The sequence below is a fragment of the Spea bombifrons genome, chromosome 11 (genome assembly GCF_027358695.1).
Source record: "Spea bombifrons isolate aSpeBom1 chromosome 11, aSpeBom1.2.pri, whole genome shotgun sequence".
NCBI classification, from domain to species: domain Eukaryota; kingdom Metazoa; phylum Chordata; class Amphibia; order Anura; family Pelobatidae; genus Spea; species Spea bombifrons.
Window position 1 is genome coordinate 29,368,106 of NC_071097.1, and position 12,436 is coordinate 29,380,541.

The following is a 12,436-nucleotide window of genomic DNA, read 5'->3' on the forward strand; positions in this document are numbered from 1 at the left end:
TGTAACCGTTTGTGCGGCTTGGTATCTGTCCACACTTCTGCAGACAGATTATCACCGTGTGTTGCTCGGAGATAAACAAACACACACTTTTCTAGCTTTCGCTATTGCCAGCACTAGCTCTGATCAGTATCGATTACAGGAGTCATAGTATGTTGCAACAAAAAAGAGGAGACAGCACAGCACACATTTCGGCACTCGCTTTTAAAGCAACTCGGTAGAATTTAAAGTGCAATGTAAAATGCGTTTCATTGGGCTGTTCAACTTTATTGCCAAGCTTTGGCCAACATCCATTGTTTAAAAAAAAAAAAACTTGAAGCAGTATGTGAATGAAGTGTAGGAAAAATCATTAGGGAGAACACACACAATATACACCGATCATTCATAACATTCTGCGCACTGACAGGTGAAGTGAATGACACTGATAATCTGGTTATCATGGCAGCTGTCAGTGGGTGGGATATATTAGGCAGAAAGTGAACATTTTGTCCTCAAAGTTGATGCACTAGAAGCAGGAAAAATGGACAAGCGTAAGGATCTGAGCGACTTTGACAAGGGCCAAATTGTGTACTCCAAAAATCCCACCGGTCCACTATTTAGGAAATTATCCATACATACATTGGTTTACCCATCTGTGAGCAGAAGCCTCCTATGTTTATTATGTTAAATATGTTTATTTTCCAAACATAACTATTTGAAACATATGAGCACACGAAATAGAAATAACACTTTTTCTCAGGACTCATCGAGTCTAAACTGGTGGTTCATTTCTCAAAAACAAAATTATACATTTACGGCCACAATTCTGTTTTTGAGAAATGAACTCTTCTTCGGGTCAAGCAGTACTGTATGTAGTATAAAATAATGCCATCCAGGGTGCATGCGAGGGGGCTGGAGTGGGGAGTGAAATAAGGAGAGCAATAAATAATGAGAAGACAGGAGGGTAGTTGGTGGGGGATGGTGCAGAGGAAGAGAGAGGATTTATATAAATCTCTGCTAATGTGTTGAGGATCCAGAGTTCATGTTAAAGAAGCAGTTTATGTTTGTACATCTGTAACATTTATATTTGAAATTATTGAAGCCACCTGCCCTTAATTAATGGGTTAATTAAAGGGGCACTTCATTGCCCCTTGCAGCCACACCAATGAAGAATGCAAAGAATGTACTTTGCAGGCACTTTGATATGCATTCTTTAGGCGAAAGAATAAATAAATATATGAATGAATGAACGAATAAATAAATAAAAAGCATCTTTAGGAAAAGCTGCAGCCCCGTCCGCAGCCTGAGTTTCATCCCAGTCACCTGCAGGGAAATGCTCCAATTCAAAACAATGAGAGCACTTTCACATCTAGAATCTGATTTGCTAAAGGTGCTGTTCCACTTATTCTGCTATTGCGTTTTTGATATTTCCCCCCCAGGTCATTGACATAGAAACTTAAAAAAAGCTTCTTAAATGTTTCTGTGTTGCGATTACGCATTCAGAAGATCGAATAAAATTATAGACCTGCTATGGTTTATTTGCTCAGCATACTAGATAGTGTATTTAATGTTTTGTCTAAGTGGAACAGAACCTTTAATTCAAGAATTTTGAAATAACAGAAATTATATTTTCGTTCAAATGGATTAATGCTTAGATACAGATTTCAGTCCCTCTTGGAAGGGAAGCTTTAAAAGAAATCTGGTATTGTCCAGAGCAACGAGACAGAAAAGTGACACATGGTTTATTATTCAAAGCTTCTAGTCCCATCCCTTGCTAGGGATTTGCCTTTAGGTCATCAGTAATCCTTGTTCGGAACAGAAGAGGGTAAAAAGAAACGATCTTGTTACACTAAAGCACAGATGGCGACTACCCCCCTACAAAAATAAAATAAAATGTCCCTCCCATTTAACATTGGACGTCACACTTCGCTGTTGTTCTAAAAGTGCAAACAACATGCAAGAGTGTTAAAGGTAGAATTTAGCAACGTCGCTCTAAAATTCAATGGGCAATTTCAATTGAAATAACAAACTCCTACCGATCAGCCTTTAATCACTTGTTTGCACCCGTTTTGTTGATCTAACAGGAAAAGCATCGGCCGACCAGTTCATCCAGTTTTTTTTGGAATCATTCAACTCCATTCATATAAATTCTTTAAGGGCTCCCACCTTAGCATATGAAATGGTCCTTTCTTAGGGCATCATTGTGCATGCACTCTATAACGTGACCCTCTATTGCAGTGGTGTATTTTGGTTTTGTGCTGCCCTAGGCAAGACTAAACTTGAGCACCCCCCTAATCTAAAATTGTCCGACCCCTTCCTCTCAAGACCACACCCCTTCCTAATTAAGACCCACAGCTTCCTATCCAAACTCCACCTGTTCCTCTATCTACCCACCTCTTCTCATTATCTACCCCCCTCTTATCTCACTTTATCTACCCTCTCGCCCTTTGTAGTTCACTTACCTAACAGAAGTCCTGCGGTAGGAGCGCGAGGCCTCTGCCTCTGCCGCGGTGCGTGCTGCTTCACTGCTGAGCACCGGATATGACATCATATTGCGGCGCTCAGCATGAAATGCCGGCACTTTGACCAAAGCAGAGGCCTCGCGAGGAGTTACTGAGCGACTGCTTGGCGCCTCTCTCTCCTCTCTCGCGGCTGAAAAAAAACCAACACTTTTTCTATTGGAGGGGCACAAGGTGGGGCACAGCATGAAGTGGGGGCCATGGCCCCCTCTGTCCCCCCCCACCGACGACACTGACTTGCAGGGGTGTTCGATGGGCGTCCAATGTGCCACCTCGTGGCAGATACAGCTCTGCTCTATTGCATAAAACATAAACATAAGAGCACGTGTTGCTGATGTTGCACATTCGGAAAGAATAAACCATGATATAGTGATACACGCTGGTCATGCTGGCAATAAATAATCACGTAGTCATTAATGGGGCCACAGACATCACACACTAGACCAAGAGGCCTGATCCCCCAACAATGTAGGGTTTGTAGGTACCTTAATTATGCTCCTCTAATAAATCAGTTCCCCAATATTTCCAAAATCACATTTAAGTTAATTCTCCCATAGGAAGTCCTCATGGCAGCAAATCTTCACACACAATCCCTTGTAAATATTCTTTATATTTTGTGGCAAGATCACTGAAACGCCGAACAGGAACAGTGAGGCAAACACTGGTTATATTAAAAAATCAATGTAGATCCAGGCATTATAGCCTCTTGAAGCGCTGCCCTGTATACTAGTGAACGGTTATTCCCGGACACTAGGCATGGTTGAGACGCCGGTCTGCTTACCCGATTGCCTACATTTCTTTGATACGACATTGAAGGTTGTGTTTTTATCCTCACTTTACAACAGTAAAGCAGGGGGGTGAGAGCTGCCATCTGTTCTCTATCTGAAGTGACCCCAGGAAAATGCATACATTTTGTTGAGGTCCGGCTAGCGTCATGGTGAAGGAGATAATTCAAGAATTTTGGTGTCTAGTAAACAAGATGAAGGAAATTTATGCCATTAGTAGGTCAAATTCCTTCGTGGACATTGATGGATTTACAGGGGGTATCATGGCTCCGACACTTAAAATGGTCAAAGTGCGATACAATTTAATTTATAAACACATTTTTTCCTGTTTTCCTACATATTGTTGTGGCTTCCAGGGCTTTAGATCACTGTGTGACATTTATACTCACCAAACACTCTGAGCCCTTAGGAAAGAGGGACGGAGGCATTTGAGTCCCAAAGAGACACTGACCCTCGTAAACAGCTTGGAAGATACGCGTACCTGACAGGCCTTTGCAGGATATGCGCCGCCGCATGCTACGTGAGCGTAAAAATGTAACATGCAGCCTGTCGTTGGCTGCGCTTATGTCATTAGGCCTTAAAGCGCCAGGGCCACCTTGTTATCCCCAGTCCGGCCCTGGTACCGAGACACAAGAGATTGTTACTTCAGTGGAAGTAATACATGATATCGTTTAACAGTAACCAAACATGTGGAGAAGGAAACCTTCAATGAATGATATTGTTCTAAGACGTGGGTGTAGGGATTGTAAACATTAATCAAGGAACAGACATGTCGTTACTGTGGGGAATTACCACAATTTGCTTATGTGTCTTAAATCTTTTACTACAATTGCAGGTACTGGGTAGAAGACAATCAGTTTCCCCCATCTCTTGATTGTTTTAAGCCTTTCAGTTGTTGATTTACCTGCCTTAAGGTTCTAGATCAGGGTTAGATTATGGACAGCCATTCTATTCCACAAATAGGTGGAATAAGAAAAAAAAGTAAAGGCAGGAAATTCCTAATTATGTTGATTTTGGTAAAGATGTGTGCATTCATTTTAAGCCAAATATTTTCAAAACTTTGACACTTAATAAAAACACATGAAGCTCAAGTCATTGTCTTCTCGGTAAGAAATAGTAAGGAAAAAATAGGGAGCACTAGATATAATTAAAAAATAAATAAAATATTTGTATATTATATATATATATATATATATATTTTTTTTTTTTTATTTTTTTTTCTAAAATATATGTTTTTTCTAAATCCCTCTTCTGGTTATGTTACACGATTTATACATATTATACTCAAGTGTGATATGCATTTATATATATATATATACATAATCTAAATATAATGGAGAACCAGCCAACGGGTAGAGGCACTGTATACAGAAACTGTGCGCTGGCCAGATGCCCGTCAGCCTCCGGAGCATCACGCTACCAGGGAAATACTTGTACTTAAACATTTCTTTACGGATGTAGTTTGAATTATTTATTCATCAGTCATATGCATCAGAGTGTTTCATGATCACCTCTCTGCCGCACTTCCCATATCTAAATGAAATCGGTCAGAAAGAAAAAACTAGCATTCGGGCTGATTGGATAATTGTTACAATGTCTTACATGGTTCAGTTAAAAATTAATACATACATGTGTTTCAGTTCCACCTCTTGTGCTGTCATCTAAACATTTTTTGAAATGCAATACTTTATAGACCTGAATTATTATAAATATGAAAGACTTTTGGTTTGATTGGTTGTAGACTTTTGGTTTGATTACATGTAGATTAGGGCTACTCAAGTTGTATAGTGGACCTGGTGCTCTTTGTTACTTTTTTGTCCAACTAGTTCCTCCAGCAAATTGAGGTCACAGATTTGGTGACATTACCTGAGTAATAAAAAGTGATGATAACTCTGTTTAACCACCTACAAGCCTCCTCTTACCTATGCCTTACCTAGAAAAGATTATACAAGGACAAAAGTATTGGGACATCTGTGAGGAAGAACTTGACCGGCTGCACAGAGCTCTGACCCAAACCCCATGCGTCCAACATCTAGTGTGTGTGTGTGTGTGTGTGTGTGTATATATATATATATATATATATATATATATATATATATATATATATAATATAAGGTTGCGGGGCAGTCATACATTTTCCACTCAATTCTGCAGTCCTGCTGAGTATACCTGGGAACTTTCTGGGTATTAGAGGACCCACTAACATCACGGGACACACTAACTTGTTGCAGTTCTGTGGTACCAGTTTCATTCTCCGCTGTCCCAGAATTATGCGCATGCACAATAGCTCTGGCTCCCAAGCTGTGCCCCCCAGCATCCCGATTCTCCAGGGTAGCAGTTGGGAGGTATGATATTGACACTTTATAGAACATGTATTAACTATATATGTTTCTTTACCTGTCGTTCTTGCGTGTCAGTGTTATTGTCAATTGCCATTATAATGTTGATTTCACTGCATACCCCCCCCCCCGTGGCGTATCCTGGCCTAGACCTAAGGTGGCAAATCCAGGGGGAAATTGTAATCTTGGGTGATCGAGACCCTCTGTATGCACATTAGGACAGTTACAAGGGAGATCAAAGGTCTCCGCAATCGGCCCGTTTACACTTAGCACAACCTCCATAGACTGCATTAAAAGACATTGCGCACCTGTAAGACATGGGGTATGATGTCATACGATGCCTAAACGTCTTTGTGCATCTTTTAATGTGTAAAAGACAAGCTTGGGCCTAGGGCAGTCCCAAAAGAACGTACATCAATGCCGCCCTCCGTTGTAAGAGCGCTACAGAATCTAGTGCAACAAATGTAACAGAACGGAACGATTCTAAACTCCGCAAGAAAAAAATCCATCTGATAATTATTTTTATTTCTCTATTTCCATAAAATTGGGTGGATTAGCCCCTCCAGTTGGTGACATTTTTTTTATTTAAAATCTCCAGACATTACATTATACATGTACAACGTGTGCGTATATATGTGTATGTATGTATATATATATGTATGTATATGTGTAGATATATGTATAATTTGATGGCAGATAACAACCATTCGGGCCATCTCGTCAGTCCTTGGCCCCCCCATATGCCTATCCCACGCGTGTTTACATTCTCTCGCCGTGTTAAACCTCTCTCGTATATGTAGATATATATATTATATATATTATATATATAGTGTATCTGTATATTTTGTAGATGAAGCGATACGTTGTAATCACTGGTTACAGTTTGTCGCCGGTGACAGCCCGGTGTAAAGATCGCTGCACTCACTTCCTCTCCCCCCCACTCTGAGTACACAATGAGCCAGCACAGGGATAACCTCTCTCTTTTGTTGTCCTCTCAGCCTATGACTGCTCCAGGTCCCTCCCAGCCTCTTCCTCCTCCTCCACCCCCTCCACCACCCTCTCCTGTATTCATGAGAGAGAGAGAGGGGAGAGCAGCCCTAGAGAGCAAGTAGAGAGGAGGGGGAAGGGTGCAGGCACAGGCCACCTCCTGGGCCTCATTGTGGGAGACACTGGGAAAAATAGGAGGGTGAGGGTGAGTGGGTGTGTGAGAGCGAGCATTGCACAGAACCACAACTCAGACTCCTGCTGTAACCCATTAGAGGGCCCACAACAGCAGCCAGGAGCAGTCTGGCCTTTGCATGAGCAGCCATTGTTGAGAGAGAGAGAGGGGGACTTGCAAACAAAGAGAGAGGGGAGGAAAAAAAAAAAAAAAAGAAAGGGCTTCCTCCACCTCTCTGCCTTCCTGTTTCCCTTAGGCTGCCATTCTCATTATCTCCAGCTAGGCCTCAGCCTGCGAGGACTTCTACCCTTTTCCCCCCATTAATTCCTGGTTTCTGATCCGCTGGATTCTCTCGCACACAGTCATGTTTTAACCGTGTGTCTTCATAGATCCTTTTTTATTTTTTTTACACACTTCTGCGGCCGCTTGTTTCTTCTGGTGAGTACATGCATGTTCCAGTGTATGGGGGGGGTGGATATAATAGCTTATGCTTAAGGGTTAAAGCACATTGATTGTATGCTTTTATTAAATGCTTCCAATGCACAAACTAGTTCTATTGTGATGGTTTGAATCCAGATTTGCAGAGGGTCCCCCCTGGTCATATAAAGTTATTGTGCCCATCATCATTATTATTTTAAGTATGTTTGTTTTAAATGTTACGGAACGCACAAATATTTTGTCTGACTTAGTAGTTACAATAAGTGTACAATGTTTATATATCTGGAGTTGGTAAAGTATAACCGTTTAATGTTAAATGTGAAACGTTGTAAGGTTTCGAATGCCAGAAATGTTTCAAATTATCCTTTTTCTGGAGTTTAAGAAGCTTATCTGCTCTTCTCTTTTAGATCTCCTAAATAGACATTTTTTTTCCCCACGTAAAACGTGTATTTGTTAAATATCACAGGGGTGTCCAAACCGTACGATACAATGTACTTGTGCAGCGATACATAGATGTAGGGATGCTTCGATTCATAGATTTGGAAATGATGTAAAAAAAAAAAAAGTGCTTATAGACCTAAACTGCTGTTTTCTGAGATCTGCCGCTCCCCCCTGTGTACAGCACTCTGGAATATGTTTGTGCTATAGCGGAAGTTGTCCCCCCTCAACACTCACCTTTTCTAGCTGCTCATTTGAGCCTTTGCTGAAAATCTAATGAAAACAAGATTTTTGCGGGCAAATGCTCCTGCTTTTAAAGTTATCGCCTTGCTGTATTCTTTAGAAATAACTTTTTAATCAGATTGATAACGATTGCTCTCTTGCTCGCCACATTGTGCTATTAGAGCGCTATCGCGGCCCCTCACGTATGGCATTTAAGGATATGTTTGTAAGATAACAGAGAGAAGGATCTCTGAATTGCCTTGTCTACGTCGATAAAGAATACGTTCATTTTATGGGTACAGTGGTGAAAATGTAAGATTATGGTAATGAATAGCGGTTGTGTCTATTCTGTTGCTGTTTCCTCTGTCAGCAGTGTCACGGAGATGAAGGAGTTAATGAGGCTGTGCTGTAAGAAACAGCTTTACCCCCCCAACCCCCTCTCTGTTTTCTAGTCCCATCCCCCCTTTCAGTATCTCTCTAGCACCCTTTCTAATCTCTGCATGCTAAAACAATTGGGAACTTAAAGCAAAAAAAAACAAACAAAAAAAACATTTTTTAACCCAAATTTTCTAGGGTGTGGAATCCCTTCCTGGGTCAGTAATGCTTTTTGTTTTAAACCATTATATTCTAGACAGCCGCTGTGCTTTGCTAATTTTCCTCCAAAAGCGTAAAACAATGCATCTTTTAATGTTTCGTTTTGTATAAAAAAAATCTCTGGGGTTGATCCATCCTTTTTGACGTTATTGGCTTTTTTCTTATTGTGGTTATTTAGTTTTTTTGTTGCATGCGGGGGGGGGGGGGGGACAGATCACCGTAACCGTACGCTTATCTGTGTTCCTGTTCTAAGCATGTGTAATTTGGGCCTTTTTGTGTTTTTGAGGTTGATTGTGGTTATAATGCGTTAATATGGATCCATAAAGCGCTAGCGCAAGAATGAATGCTTTCTAGGAAGCCCTTAGACAGCAGGTTTTTAAAAAACGGCAACATTGGATGATTATTTATTATTATCCTTTATTAAGCGCTAACGTATTGCACAGGGCTGTACAATTTAAAGATGTGCTGGTAAACGTATACAAATATATATCTACACATATAGATACAACAGGAGGCAATGAGCCCATGAGCTTGCCATCTAGCATTATGGTACAAAGTCCCTGGCTAATATGGTGGGCTTATGAAGGCTCTGCACGTAAGTTTATAATCTAAAAGGTCGGTTTATCTAAAATTCATAGAACATAAATCTTTTTTGGCCTTTTAGGGTAACAAATTCCTTACCTTTTGGAATAAAAGTATATAATATGGTAAAGTTGTGCGGATGGCAATCGTGAAATATGCCGTAAAGCATCAGTGTAAGTAGTGCTGGACTGGCCAGTTTCAATGCTGTGTATCATAACACTCAGCCACTTCGCTCTTGCTAAGGAGGCAAAGTGTTTTTCAGTTATTTATTATTATTGTTTTATATAGCGCCATCAAACTCCGTAGCGCTGTACAATGGGTAGACCGGACATAACAAGTAGTATGTAACATAACAAATTGACTTACAGAAACTACAGGTGAGGAGGGCCCGGCTCAAACGAGCATACGATCTAGTTTTTGTGCCTGGCCCGGAGAACACATGGTGTTGCGTATAAGTTTTAGGATGTTCATGGGCTCATTCAGTTTGGTTAATGATCTGTGTCGCAAAATAATATTGTTTTTTTTTTTTTAAATTGTAAGATTTTTTTTTTTTATACTCATGGGACCCAAGGGGTTAAAAGTATCGTCACCCCCCCCCCGCATATTTTTATATAATGGGGACATCGGAGAAGAATATTTTTGGTCTGTTTTTACTAGAATGCGGTAGAATGTTAAACCGATATCCCATCATCCCAATGTGTCTTATTTGTCTGGGAAGGGTTATGTTCTTATAAAGCACTTTTTAAAGAAGTTTCAATGGGAGTCATAATAATTTACAATCATGTTTTTTTTTATCATGATTTTTAGGACTTTTAATTTACTCCACGATGTAGCGTGGGGATCCCTGGTGTCTCCTGGTATTAAAAGTGCTTAAATAACTGCCCTGCGCCATGTTTCAATGCTGGGGTTGTGTGCGTTGTGTATGTGTAATGCTTGTTCTACAACAATCAGAGAAAGCTTTCTACCCAGTTTTTTTTTGTAGTTATTATATATTGAGGAACAGGAGCCTTTACTTTTGTTTTGTTTCTCCCTGAAACGCGTTGGGCAGGAGTAATTCTGCAAAATATGACCATTAATATGTTCTTCATCCACTGCGAGCCGTGCCCTGATCATGTTTCTGACTGTACCGTGGAATTCTACATTGCTTTCTCTGGGTATTCAAATAGCTGGGCCAAACCTATATATATATATAAGTGATTCGTTTGTTACAAAGTAAGTATGCCGAGGCGTAATAAAAGTACATAAGCCTAGTAGCTATTTAGAACTACTGTAAAAAGACGTCATATCTCGGCATTTGCGGATCCTCAGTATCTCTAACGGCCGAATAATGTTCATTTTAGTACGAATCGCTAATAGACCGTTATTGCCATAAAAATGGTATACAGTTGGGTAGTATTTTACGGGAATTCCCTGTGAAAGATAAATACCGAGTGGTTCATTATGTATTTCTAGAACAGCCTCGGAAAGTGTGTCCTTGTAAGCGACAGGGATGCTCTTTACTTATACCCTCGGTGCGGTCTATTGACGTCGCGGCTGGTCCTTGGAAGGTGTTTGGAGGCTCGGTTTCAGTGCAGTCTACGCTTGCTCCCGGGGTTGGCGCAGTTAAGTGCAGCCGGCGAGATGTGGTCTCGGAGGTGAGGGGGCAATCTCTGAAAGAACTGGGGGTCGCTAAAAGCTAAGGGGACGTTTCCAGTTTCTGGAAGAAGGCAAATGTACTTTTTATTTTATTTAAAGAAAAGAATGTAAACCATGCATGTCAGATTTGACGGCTTGCATTGCTGCTTTGTTATGAGAACTTTTTATCTGTTTTATCTATCACCCCTGTCTCTACTACTTTAATTAAGGACATTTCTGGGTTAACGATAATTTTTGGAGGGGGGTCTGAAAGGGAAAATATCATATTGTGTGTCCTAAGGCCAGACATAGATATTGTTAGAACCCCCTATTGCTCTCACATTTACCCCTTTTATCAGAAGAGATGTGAGCAGCGCCTTGTCGAGCTTTGCAAGTTCTTCAGTTATCTCTTCTGTAAATATATATGTGTGTGTGTCTGTGTATGTGTATATATATATATATATATATGCTCAATAATGTTTTACGAAGCTTCTTTCAATGCTTCCTTAAGTTGTTTAATGTGGGAAGTCACCGTAGCTTAAAATCAATGGTGATCTGACCCTGTTTAGTTGTCGGGAGATGGCCTTGAGTAGCTCCTCAAAATGTTCTTCACCGGTGGTGGTAAACCTGGTCACTGGTCCTAATCATCTTCAATGCATATATTAGTGGCGCTGAAAATACCGTACTTTGTCTGTTTGGTGTATTATGAAGAGGTCGATGTAAATGGTGGTTGTAGGTAGACAGAGCGGTGTGGCTGGTGAGCATGTTTTCTTGTCACCTAGTAAGTTGGACTTAATGTAGAGTAGGACCTCCTTAGCTGGCCTGCGCATGTTTTCCTATCCAGCCATCTATGTTTATAGCAGATAATAGCGAGTCCCGTTAGACCCAGGAAATTAGAATTAAAAGCCTCGGCTCCAGAGGAGGGCAGTGGACGAGGCCAAGAACAAAATAGGGTTTTGTGGTCCTAAAGACGGTAGAAAATATGGGCTAGAATGGCTTCCATGATTATAATCTTAGGAATTGTGGAACGGTCAGCCTGGTCCGATGACACAGTAGCTGCCTTGTGCAGATAACAAAACTAACATAAGGGACATCATCTCCTTTATCCTTGCTTTTTACATGCAGTGTGCGGCGTTGTGACATACGTAAGGGAGCGCTAATGTCTTCGCACGCAGCTTTAATAATACTGACTCTTAGCAAAACGTTCAGTTTGAAAGATATTTTGCCGTAGAGGTTTTTGTTTTTTTTAACTTCTTATCTTCATACGGTTTGCTTAGGGGTGTTAATGCCAGACTCCCCTAATGCATTCAGCGGTTTGGAGAGGTCCGTTGTGTGTGTGGTCGATGTGCGGTAAACACCTTCTCTTTTATTTTAGTAATGCTCTTATGAACTTTTCCTTACTATTTAAAGATGCCCCAGGCTTGGTGGGGCTATTATTGTGGTGTTATCTAGACAGGGAGGGATGCTGATTAGCCTATCTATGACCACATCGGCTCTGGAGGACTTCCTAGTTCCTGACCTGCTCTGTATTTACTTTACGATAAACGCTGACTCTCTAGGACAACACTGATGACTTAACGAATTTGCTTATTTTCATTGCGTTTGGGTCTGAATGTTGCGGCCATAACCAAATCACAACAAGTAATAATTATAACCAATATTACCATATCCTTTATTTGCTCAGACGCCATGGTATTGAACATTCTATAGAGTTGGGTAACAGAATCTAACGATTAAGAGCTACTAACCTATGGGGAAAAAAGTTTCTTG

At 40.7% G+C, this 12,436-nt stretch overlaps 1 protein-coding gene across 7 annotated transcripts in view; it reads left to right on the forward strand.

The window, feature by feature from the left end:
- The window catches only part of LDB1 (LIM domain binding 1), a 58,996-nt gene that overhangs the window by 34,624 nt on the left and 11,936 nt on the right, over nucleotides 1-12,436 (forward strand). The window contains exon 1 of one of the 7 annotated variants that reach the window (XM_053450042.1): nucleotides 6,726-7,216. The exons of the other annotated variants lie outside the window; for them this stretch is intronic. The gene's annotated coding sequence lies outside the window, so the exon portion shown is untranslated. Of the gene's footprint in view, nucleotides 1-6,725; nucleotides 7,217-12,436 lie in introns of those variants that run through there. 7 annotated transcript variants of the gene reach the window in all.